This window comes from Haliotis rufescens, unplaced genomic scaffold (assembly GCF_023055435.1).
Source record: "Haliotis rufescens isolate VD_foot unplaced genomic scaffold, xgHalRufe1.0.p SCAF_9, whole genome shotgun sequence".
NCBI classification, from domain to species: domain Eukaryota; kingdom Metazoa; phylum Mollusca; class Gastropoda; order Lepetellida; family Haliotidae; genus Haliotis; species Haliotis rufescens.
The window spans coordinates 11,954,241-11,967,142 of NW_025964383.1; the positions used below are offsets into that span (position 1 = coordinate 11,954,241).

At 43.6% G+C, this 12,902-nt stretch overlaps 1 protein-coding gene across 2 annotated transcripts in view; it reads right to left on the reverse strand.

Annotated features, from left to right (window-relative positions):
• LOC124118093 (calpain-5-like) overlaps positions 1 to 12,336 on the reverse strand; it is a 34,763-nt gene extending 22,427 nt beyond the window's left edge. The window contains exon 1 of one of the 2 annotated variants that reach the window (XM_048391311.1): positions 12,271 to 12,336. The gene's annotated coding sequence lies outside the window, so the exon portion shown is untranslated. Of the gene's footprint in view, positions 1 to 3,920; positions 3,942 to 12,270 lie in introns of those variants that run through there. The other variant, XM_048391312.1, reaches the window with a different exon arrangement.
• Positions 12,337 to 12,902: the final 566 nt, after the last annotated feature.

Below are 12,902 nucleotides of genomic sequence, written 5' to 3' on the forward strand. Positions count from 1 at the left end.
CCTCATATCACCTCTCCAAGAAGAGGAGAATGTAACTGTAGTATGGAGGATTTGTCGGAGAAAATAAATTATTTAGTACGGAAGTCCGCTACCTCGTCAGAAAGACGGATTCAGCATAATGCATGTATTTCTCCAAAACCTTTGATCCACTGCAGCACTTTCTGATAAACTTTGTTTTGAAGAACAATCGAATAACCGGTAAAGTTCTAATATGTTTAAGTCAATGTACTCGATGTTGAAATCTTGTGTAAATACAGAACTTGATTAAGCAATTGTTTCAATTGTTGGGTGGGGACAAGGCAAGGCTGCACGATAAGTCCAACAATGTTTTCCTATTTAGTTAACGAATATATTGTTTACTCATTAACTATAGGTGAACACGCATGCAAAGTTTCAAAAGTATTAACAGGATGACTCCAGTCTCAGTACCGTTTTCACTTGCTCTTTTATAAACAAAAGAAATATTTCAATTAAAAACATAATAATGTCATCACAAGGCCAATATTACCATGGAGATATGTTGAAGGTTGTTGTATGTAGGTTTGGGAAGTATGGTGGTGTGGCGGGGCTAGCTTGTCTCTATTGCTGGCATGTACAAAGTCAACTTGACATTTGTAAACCAGCCTAAAATACATAGTGTCTAACTAACTTCAAATGTCAAATGTCAGGGAAAAGGGACAGATCGAGTCACACGTTCATCGGTTAAAGGACCCTGAACCTGTTACAGACCTTGTGTCACTGTAATATGTCATGTGTTACCTTTAAAACATTGCCTCATGACAAGTCTGATAATTTCCAATATCTTGTGTGCTGAAGGTAAGAAATGTTAACTTTAACACAAAGACGAGTAACACTGGTAACAAGTTGGACAAATTGTATTGGAAAGATCATTTAATCACATTTTTAGAATCATTATACAAGGAAGACGCCTGCAATGAAATATTTGATGTTATCACTGATACAGAGAGGGCTGAGATCCTCACAGATGTGTTACACCAGCGTGGTGAATGCTTCAGGAAGAGGGAGAAATATGTCCATAACTTAAAGCAGCCTGTTTGGTGGGATGAAGAATGTGAACATTAAACAACAATTTTCTTTTAAGCTGTAGAGTGAATTCAAGAAAAGCAATACCAATTCTGACTTTCGGGTGTATCGTAAAGGGAAAAAACCGTCTATAATCAGCAAAGCCTCAGTGATACTATGTTCGTTATTGCTACGACGGGTGGCTGAAACGTTCCGAGCATCACCACAGAGGATGTACAGTACACCCTTAGCAGTTTGAATGCATTAAGTACAATACTTGCCATGCTTTCATGGCGTATTTCAACCGATACGAACACCCGCGTGGTCTAGTAGTAGAGCGTCGATAGCAGGAGGTCGAGGTTTCGTATTCGATCCCCGGCCGCGTCATACCAAGAAGACTTTGAGCTGTAGCATGGTATCTCAGTGGGCTAGCACTATAGCGCGGAAAAGTTTAAAAAAATAAAATGATATAATAATGGATGATCGACTATTCTCTACACGTCTCGTACATTGCGATTTTTTTCTGTATATAATGTGCAGGTGTGTCGTGTGTTGCTACCTGTCAAACATTTTCGGATCGTCCATAGCTTGACCTGCGACCACTTTCCACAAGTGCGCATTTTCAGCATATTTGTGTCTTCTAGTACATTCGACCAGCAGGGGCACGGGTGGCCTAGTCGTCGAAGTCGCTGTGCAGAGTTGCGTCCCTTGGGTACGCCAGAAACCTATGATTGTGGATTCGAAATCCTGTTCACCCCAATTATGTGTCTAGCTTCATCAAGCACCGTACCCGTGCTCGTGGGTTTCACCAAAGTGATAAACGTCTTAGATCTGCATCATTTCGGGCTTTCCTCCCACATCAAGCTGACACATCATATAACTTGACTCCTGTTCAAAACCACACTCACTCACATGTTGGTGGTCATCGGTCAACAGCACCACCACTTACATTTCCTATATTACCTATGATTGGTTTGACTAGCTTCTGTTGATGTTTGTATATAAAGAAGTAAACGTAGCTTGTGAGTGTATGTCTGGTTTGACTAAAGGCGAATTTATTACTGCTACTGTGTCTCTTGAATACATTTCGGGGCAATGGGGTAGCCTAGTGGTCATATCATTCATTCGTCACACCGAAGCCCTGGGTTCGATTCTTCACATGGGTACAATGTGTGAAGCCCATTTCTGATGTTCCCTGTCATGATATTGTTAAAGGCGGCGCAAAACCATACTCACTCACTCTCACTAGATTATATTTCTTACAGTACTTAAGAAGAAATAATAATCGTATTTGTTTTGAATATCAAGTTCGGAGTTATTTTATATCACGTACAGACTACACCGCCAAAAATAACCTCATGGTCGTTCTCTGGTCTAAATACAGACCGATGCCGTATAATTTGGCAGTACTACAAACAACTCTGGACAGGAAGCTAAGTCAGTTTGAGATAAACCCGAAGGTTTTCTCTCGCCGAGTACATGTGAAGTTTATATGCTGGAGGCGGATTGAGTTGCCATGATTAACACAACCCACCTGTGATGGCCGTCAGCTAATGTGTCTGTATACACAGTTTGATCAAACACGTGTGGCGACTTCAAGCATTCTTATAATGTAAACAGGAAGGTAAATAAGCATATTTACTCAAACGTGTGTAAAGACAACTCCGGATGTAACGAAGTCGGATACACCTCATCTTCCTGAGGCAAGGGAGTTAACTGGCTATAAAAGTCCCAGTTTCCACCTTTGCCGAACTTGGTCGGAATTTCTGGGTTCGATCGTAGCGCCACCAGTGGCTATTACGAGTTATGTCCCTTCTATGTCCCTCCTATTGACAATCAGATTCCACCTCTCGCATATTTTGTTTGTTTGTTTGTTGCCTACCGCCGCACTCGGCAATATTCCAGCTATATGACGGCGGTCTGTAAATAATCGAATCTGGACCAGACAACTCAGTGATTGACATCATGAGCATCAATCCACGCAATTAGGATATTATGACATGCATCAACCAAGTCAGCGAGCCTGACGACCCGATCCCGTTAGTCGCCTCTCACATGTCAATATATACCACGTAATGAGGTGTTTGAGTATATATCACCCTCTTCCGTTTGATCGTCAGTTTCCGATTTAGTTGATTTTACAGACAGTTCTTCCCTGACTCTTCTGGAATCTCACCGAAGAGAAAGTCCAAAGGTATCAGGAATGGTTATCCTACGTGCAATAGTTGTTTGCACTCTCAAGCCCTCTGTTATTCGCGGCTGCCCCCTGTTATCACATCGTCTCTCAACACCGTCTCCCCCAAGCAGCATCTACTGCTGACAACAGGTCGTCAGGGGTTTCACAATTCCATGCCTCGTTACACACCCGTATACATGGTTCAGAGGGTTATATGTGAACAAGTAGGAAGGCATCAGCCCTTGCCCCCCCCCCCAAAAAAAATTGTTTGTGTATGCATTGTCGGTCAATCCTTATACGGGCGGAAGTCCTACCAACAAGTACGTTAAACCTCGGAGAGTACACTTGTTAAAGTGCGTTCGTTTGAAAGTTTCATCACGAAATTTAATAGAAAGGACATATTCATGCAACGGCTCACAATGATTTCGTTTCACAAAAACAGAAATTTCATTCCGTCTACGAAACAGAAATTTGATTCGGCATAAAAAACAATTAATTCTGTATACAAAAACATAAATTTGATTCTGTTTACAAAACAACAATTTGTATTGTGTACAAAAAAGTAATTTCATTCCGTATTTAAACCATCAATTTCACTTGTATATAAACCATCAACTTTCTTTCCTGTACTCTCCTCAAATTGATTTCGTATGCAAAACGTCATTTTGATGTGGCATCATGCGACAGAAAAGCCTAAATAAATAGAAAATCGCCCCCTTACCTCTCTCCCGTTACACCAGACTTGCTCCTAGCTTAGAACGAGATGCACGTGCAAGGCGTGACCTGAGCAGCTGGCAACAAGATTTGTACAGGGAATGAAAGATTTACAACATCGTTTCTGTCACGTGTACCTAGGCGGCACGGCCTAGGCGTGCAGCATGGTGAGATGCACAAAGTAGAGCAAGACATTGATCGCAGTTTGACTTATTCCCTTCCCGTAACATGTGCACAGTGTACTGATGTAAGCACACCATCGCAAGCTTTCCAAGGCCGTGCATCTGAGACTGGGTGATAGCCTACATAAACACTCTCGGTGACTGTAGAATGTAATCATACGATCACGGTTATTCGAAGTCAAATACCACGTGAAATCAAAGATATAGATGCAGAGTGGAGAAGACTTCTCATGCACACAACTTCAAATGCTACGGGAAATGAAAACCTGTGAGAATATTTACTGGTAATATAACTCGATAACTTCACCAAGCCAAAGTTACAGGTTTGTTTTAGTTGTTTGTTTGTTTGTTTATTGTTTAACGCCGTACTTGGTAATATTCCAGCTATATGATGGCGGTCTAGACATAATCGAGTCAGGTCAAGACAATTCAGTGATTGAAATCATAAACATTAATCTACGCATTTGGTTTGGTTTGTTTAACGCCGCACTCAGCAATATTCATGCTATATGACGGCGGTCTGTACATAATCGAGTCTGGACCAGACAACCCATGGTCAGCGATTAATATCATGAGCATCGATCCACGCAATTGGGATATGACATGCATCAACCAAGTCAGCGAGCCTGACCACCCGATCCCGTTAGTTACCTCTTACGACAAGCATAAAAGTTACAGGTATTATTGGGGAGGCGGGGTAGCCTAGTAGCTAGACCGTTCGCTCGTCACTCGCGCACAGGTCCTGGTTCAATTCCCTGCAATGTGTGAAGCCACTTTCTGGTGCTTCCTCCCCTCCTGATAGCCTGTCACTCACAAGTAAGACATGAGCCAGAAAAGTGGGGATAGGATGAACAACATGGCGTCTTTGTATGAAATCTGAAAGTCAGCAAACACTCCATCTATTCACGAGACTAATCATATTAAGTGGGGCGTGAATTTTCTTTTACGCAACAATCAGGAATATTCAAGTTACACCACAGCGGCCTGTATCTAATCGAGAATAGGCCAGAAAAACCGATGGTTGATAGCACGAGCATCCACCCACGCTGACTGTTAGAAAATCATGCAACCTATTGACCTATATCAGTCGGCTCTGACGCGGGCGTGGTCAACCTTGTACATTTTGCTTTGCTGTCCCGGAGTATCCAAGGGGGTTCCCAATGGTAAATCGACCCGTGAAGATACCGGGGTAGAATGGTCTTCAGCAACCCACGCTTGCCGTAAAAGGCGACTTTGCCTATAGTAAAAGGCGACTAACGGGATCGGGTGGTCAGGCTCGCTGACTTGGTTGATGCATGTCATCGATCTCAATTGCGTGGATTGATGCTCATAATAGTAAGCATGGGATTGTCTGGTTCATATAGCTGGAATATTGCTGAGTGCGGCGTTAAACAAAAAAACAAACAAACAACCAACCCAATGGTAAATCGAAGATGCTCGCTGTACTTCAACGCACAGTTCGACGAGTTTAAACGGTTATGATGCTACGAGCACGTACATGTATCTCAGTTTCAGACACATGTAAAAATATAAATACCGAATACTTGAAATGTTTGTTGTTCCTTTCGTCATGGTAATGAAGTTAGTTCTTCACGGGGTTCGCCAACACAACAGGAAGGCCTCCAGGAACGCTTTGATTTGTCTGCATAGGAAGTATGGACTAGTGCACTGATAACACAACAACGGGTGCGTCTGGAGTCCTAAATCTGTGCTCAACATAATGGGATTGTGCTCTGCACCTCACGACAACGTGTCTGATCGATGGAACTTGGTGAAAGCGTCAACTACTTTAAGTTAATCTTTCAACGATTAGACGCTAAACATTGTGCATACGGTTCGTTCCCCAGGCCACGTTATACCAAAAGGCGCAAAAAGATGGTTCTGTGTTGTTACCCTGTCTGGCGGTCGGCATTAAGGGGATACAACGGACCGGTCGGCTCGGAGTCAGTATACTGTGTCTGAGTGGGGTATCCATGTTAAATTGCGGCATGGTATCTCAGTGGGATAGCACTATGAAACCGGCATTAGTCCACAACGCACACAAAATGTATATGCTTACTATATATACAAACAAGTGTACACGGGTAGGGAATGTATATTTAAAAAACTGGTTAGGTTTAGATCTATACATTGGTCATCTTTCATCTTTTATCTCAAGACAGGACAAGAAATATTCCCTGCTGAGACAGCCCATGATCCATATACTAACAACTACATGCCAAGTGTATCTGTTTCAGTGGCGGTGGCGGTACCATTATTTCAGATAGATGAGGATCCAGAGGATGAATTTCATTTTGTTAGAGTTTGTCCAGTTCATAAAAGTATACGAGAACAGTATCTCCATGTGAAGTGTATCCACAATGTTCTCTGCAGTCCTTTGCTAATCTTATGTCTTCACAAAATAATATTATTATTGAAAGCTACAATTAATTGTCGATTAAGGCATCATGTGACGTCTAGACAGGCTACTTCAACGTGTAATATAAAAAATACAACTTTTTTCTCGGTGACAGTGATCCGTGTGGTTAAATGTTAATGTCATATACATATACATGACCAACTTCATATTCTAATCCTGTTATACTATATTATTCTTGTATAGGGGCCTCTGGCCTCACGTACACAAATAAAGAATTGGAGTGAGTGGGTGAGTTTGGTTATACGCCTCTTTTAGCAATATTCCAGCAATATCACGGCGGGGACGCCAGAAATGGGCTTCACACATTGTATCCATGTCGGGATTCGAACCCGGGTCTTCGGAGTGACGAGCGAACGCATTAACCACTAGGCTACCCGACCGCCCCTAAAGAATTGGAAAAAGGGCAGATATACCAGCGACATCCGAGAACTAGCAATTCGCAGTCCTGACCATCAGACCCATTTAGCCTGCTCTAAAGACAAGATTGGTGACCCATTTTAACCCGGGACCCAAAGGAATAGACAAGAAAAGAATGAACTATGTATGTCAATTTTTACGAACAGTGCATTTTCGAAATTCGTTAATGTTATTATTGAACTGGAGCAATGAAGCGGTTCCCGGCCGAGAATGTAGTTTCTACTGTAGGAATGTGCGCATTCCAGACATATCATCATTTCTACCCACCGATAACGCTCTGTAAAATGCACCGACCCTCCTTTGTCCCATGATAAACCACACACACATACACCATGACATGGCGATACACCTGCTGGAAGGGTTACAACGTAATGAAATGTTTTCGGAAAAGAAACCTTCGCGTACTCAATATTCACTCTATGAATTCACGTTTAGCGTAATGCAAAGAGTTTATTTCCAATATATTACAAATGTAACGAAGTGAGACTCAAATAGATTATCTGTCTGTCTGCAAGGGACGTAAAACAAGCGCGTAGCTTACCGTATCTTTCTGGCGCACAAAAAACTACCCCACCCTGTCCGGGGAACACAGAAAAAGCTTGTCCGATAGATTAGTCTTCATAAGGTAGACATTCATCTAATTATATATCCCGACACAGCGTCCGCTTCTGTACACATTTGTTTTTGCCTTAACGCCGCACCGTGACTATGTACGTAATTGAATTTGAACCATACAAACCAGTGATTGATATTATGAGCAAAGTCCCAGGCAGTCGGAGTACGATACCATACAGTCAACCCAGCCACCGAGCCAGACCAACCGATTATATTTAATATGTCGCCTCTTACGCCATAAGGAATGTTCATAAGTGATCAGCCACATTATGTCCGATATATCCCGACTGTCCCTTAGTTCGAATCCTGGATTAACTTAGATTATGATCCTTCCTTGGTTTGTCAAAACCATACCCGTGCTCATGGCTTTCCCCAAAAGTGACAAAAGTCTATAGCCTGCATCACTTCGAGCTTTCCTCCCACTAAAAGCTGACACGCCCAGATATAACTGACATATTGTTCAAAACGAGTTTAAACCAAAAACGCTCACCAAACAACCCCGCATCTTCTGTTACCAATGCATCCAAACCTATAAGAACCATGTCTCTATCCTTAAAAAGTAGCTGGGACAACCTGAACGGAATATTGCTGACTGGCATAAAACAACATTGAGTCACCCAATTTGAACCAGTTTGAATGTGGCGCTCCTTTACAAAATCCTAATTCTGACATGTATTTCGAGCCGTTATAGATACATGGGGTTCACACCAATTAGCATGGGAGTTGTCACTGTAGACAAACATGATAGAGAGCTGGCTCTCGCTGAGACTTAGTCCGCCTGGCTACCTCTTCCGGGATCATCCTGAGGAATGTAAACATGCACTGCCGTGTCAGGCAAACACAGGTCATGTTTATGTGCACGGTTTCGTGTTTTACAACACCGCAGCTCGAGTTGCACTAACACGGCGCAACATCTTCATCTTTCAACGTCTCTCGACCCCGTCCTGTGAAGATACCAGGGCGCCTTTGTACAAAACAACGTCTCCCGACCCCGTCCAGTGAAGAAATCAGGGTGCCTGTACAAAACAACGTCTCCCGACCCCGTCCAGTGAAGAAATCAGGGTACCTGTACAAAACAACGTCTCCCGACCCCGTCCAGTGAAGATACCAGGGTACCTGTACAAAACAACGTCTCCCGACCCCGTCCCGTGAAGATACCAGGGTGCCTTTGAACAAAACGTCTCCCGACCCTGTCCTGTGAAGATACCAGGGAGCCTTTGAACAAAATGTCTCCCGACCCCGTCCCGTGAAGATACCAGGGCGCCTCTACAAAACAACGTCTCCCGACCCCGTCCTGTGAAGATACCAGGGCGCCTTTGTACAAAACAACGTCTCCCGACCCCGTCCAGTGAAGATACCAGGGTGCCTGTACAAAACCACGTCTCCCGACCCCGTCCAGTGAAGAAATCAGGGTGCCTGTACAAAACAACGTCTCCCGACCCCGTCCAGTGAAGAAATCAGGGTGCCTGTACAAAACAACGTCTCCCGACCCCGTCCCGTGAAGATACCAGGGTGCCATTGTACAAAACAACATCTCCCGACCCCGTCCCGTGAAGATATCAGGGTGCCATTGTACAAAACAACGTCTCCCGACCCCGTCCAGTGAAGATACCAGGGTGCCATTGTACAAAACAACGTCTCCCGACCCCGTCCAGTGAAGATACCAGGGTGCCTTTGTACAAAACAACGTCTCCCGACCCCGTCCAGTGAAGATACCAGGGTGCCATTGTACAAAACAACGTCTCCCGACCCCGTACCGTGAAGATACCAGGGTGCCTTTGAACAAAACGTCTCCCGACCCTGTCCTGTGAAGATACCAGGGAGCCTTTGAACAAAACGTCTCCCGACCCTGTCCCGTGAAGATACCAGGGTGCCTTTGTACAAAACAACGTCTCCCGACCCCGTCCCGTGAAGATACCAGCTAGGTGCCTTTGTTCAAAACAACGTCTCCCGACCACTTCGGTGAAACCACGAGCACGGGTATGGTGCTGACAAACCTAGAAACATAATCGGGGCGAATCGGGATTCGAACCCACAATCAGAGGTTTATGGCGTGCCCAAGGGACGCAACTCTGCACAGCGAATCGCGGCGCCTTAGACGACTGGGCCACCCGTGTCCCCCAACTAGGAGGAGGAGAGGGTGGTAAGATACGGTGTTGGTATTACAGAACGGACAAACCCATCAGGTATGCTGTTATGGTACGGAGCAGGTATTACGGTATGGACAAGCAGAGCAGGTATGGTTATATGACACGATACAGGTATCAGTTTCGATCTCGTGTTGTACAATCCTGTAAAATCCCGTCCACCAACTGGCTACACATTTAACTCACATTATATACGGAGACGGTATTACCTTGTATTACGATACGAACACAAGACACACATCTATTTCACAAAATCCCCAAGCAACGTACGAAAGCATTTCGAAAGCAGTTGTCACGTATGTCCCCGGGTACCCATTCCACAGCGAATCGAAAACAGAGCTTTTTGTCACGGACTGCCATCGGGTATGAGAGAATGCTCTTCTGCCACTTCATTCCCCTTTTCAACAGTTGGACATGATGCTACAGTTTCATCCCTTCCCCCTTGCCGTAAGAGGCGACTATGCTGTTCGTAAGAGGCGACTAATAGGATCGGGTGGTCAAGCTTGCTAACTTGGTTAATGCATGTTATCGTATCCCAATTGCGTGGGTTGATGCTCATATGTCAATCACCGGACTGTCTGGTCCAGGCTCGATTATTTACTGACCGCCATCATATAGCTGGAATATTGCTGTGTATCTCATAAAGCGTAGGCGTTAAACAAAAAACAAACAAATCATCCCATCCCCGGGTACATACGCTGCATCTAGGTCGTATGAGAGTATTCAAAAGCACCACCGGGTTCGAACCCGGGGCCTCTGAAGTCGAGGAATTAGCAAGTGCCAAGCATAATCAGAATACAAAATAGTAATATCTGCTGCCACAACGCTTTCGAGAAAATACAGCTGGGGAGTCAAACGAACCTGCCACCCCCGATGCAGGACTTGTAGCCTGCAGAGGGAGAACTTGTCTTCGATATGCGAGAGATCTAATGTACGTATGCCTATCCCGTCCTCCTCTAGTAAACCTCAAACACTGACACTGAGACAACAGAAATGGGATTCACACAGTGTACCCATGTGGGGGATTCGAACCTGGGTCTTCGGCGTGACGAGCGAACGCTTTAACCACAAGGCTACCCCACAGCTTCTGACACTGAGAACAATAACGATGATTAACATACATCTCCCGTCGCTAACATTTCTTCACACCCAATAGAGAATGTATGCTATGTTATGTCAAATACCTTTCTAGATTAGTGGAACACTTGCACATCTACACATGGCGTGACACAACACGCTGAGAAATGCAAAGTGTTGATCGGGTTCCGCCTCCAAGTCAATGAGAATATTTTACCCCGCCTCACCACCCCTGGGCACAGTGAGGGCGGGAGACACAACTACTGCGTCTGTATCAATATGTATACCATATTTATATCAACGCAAGCCTCATTCTCACGATATTGTGTCACGAACACCCACAGACCAATCCCTGCCTCAGTCTCGGGGCGGGGCGACCTCGCACCAGGCACAATGGAGATACAGTCAGGCAGGAGGAAATGCCACCCTTTACGGCAAGCTGTAAAAACAGGCGGCGAATGTCGCTGTTCGTCTCCAATGTCAATGAAATGTATAGTACATTGCACATTGACTATTTAGCATACATACAGAAACATGTAAAACACGCTCCCGAAATACTGGACACAGTGAATTCAGTATGAATCATAGCAGCATTCATGGATGTAGGCATAAAGCTTAAGTATAATTATATAAAGTATGTATATTTCTTTACATATCTCTCTCTCCTTTTTAACATCTGATGACATTTTATATGCGCACGATACTATGTTGATTTGGTTGTTAAAACAGACTGATTTATATCATATAGTAATAATCAGCCCCCCCCCCAAAAAAAAACCCACAAAAAACAACAAAACAACAAAAACACATACACACAGCTGAAGTGTTTTCTTTATATGCACTGATTCACTCATACATACATACATACATACATACATACATACATACATACATATCTATCAGATCACATTTATCTTAAACGTCGCAGGCTTTGTCAATGTAAAACATTCAGAATACAATAAAATATATAACATAATACTAAACTTATACCTCTCCGCTGTCAAAACTGAATGTAGATAAAACCCAAATGAAACGTAGAAAAATTAAAAATAAATATTTTCTCTTAACACTTCAAGGGTATGTGGCATTGCCGACATTCGCGAAAAAAATAGCATGTCTGCGCGTCTATAGTCAGGTATGTACAACTCACAGCTGTCAGATTAAGTTAATAGCACGTGTTACAGGAAGCAGGTTTTTTTCAAAAACAACCGTACACATATATACATTATGATAGTCACACGGCATTCGTGGCCTTCATAAGTTGATAATCCGATCTCTTAGTCCAATTACCAGGAAATGTCAACAACTACATTCGTCTGCACCTGAAACCCCGTGTGCCGTCTGTACGGTCTAGCTTTTACACTGAGGCTTCTTCAGTGGATTAGTCCTATACTGTGAAAACAAATGTTACATCGTTTGATATTTTTTTAAAGTTTAGTATAAGGACACTATATGATGCTGAAAGCAGCTGAAGATTAAAATAGATCATAATTTACTTACCTCGAAGGTATATCGTCTGCTGCTTTCTTTGGATGCGGCAAGCACCCACGACGGTAGTACCAAAATAGAGATTGCCGTATCACATTACACGCTAAGCAGGCACTTAAGCCCTCGCTACTTACCTCCCTTAGATGTCTAAATAACAATACAAATAGATATTAATATACTTATGTGTGTATTATTCGAGTCGTACGCGTGTTATCGGTTTTCGAAAAGAAAGTTTAGAACATTAAATTGTTCGATAAAACGTTCACGCCTATGATTTATTGCGATGTTGCGCTATCTTATAAACATATGCCTTACCCAGTCACGAGCAGGGATTATGCTTGTAATTGAGAAATGCGCGTGATTTGACGAAGTGGGCACTCCCGAGTTGGTTTGTGCCGGTTGCCTAGTGATTCATTGCGCTGTCTGAGAGCATCTCACTCAACCCGCATCACTCACGATGTTATCATGGCGTGTCATCGCCGCACAGATTCCTGCAGACATACGCCACGAGCTGAAACATGCGTTTGTATTAGTGTGAGTGAGTGAGTATGGTTTTATGCCGCTGTTAGCAATATCACAAGGGAGACCCGGAATAAGCTTCACACATTGTAACCATAACGGGAATAGAACCCAGGTCTTCGACG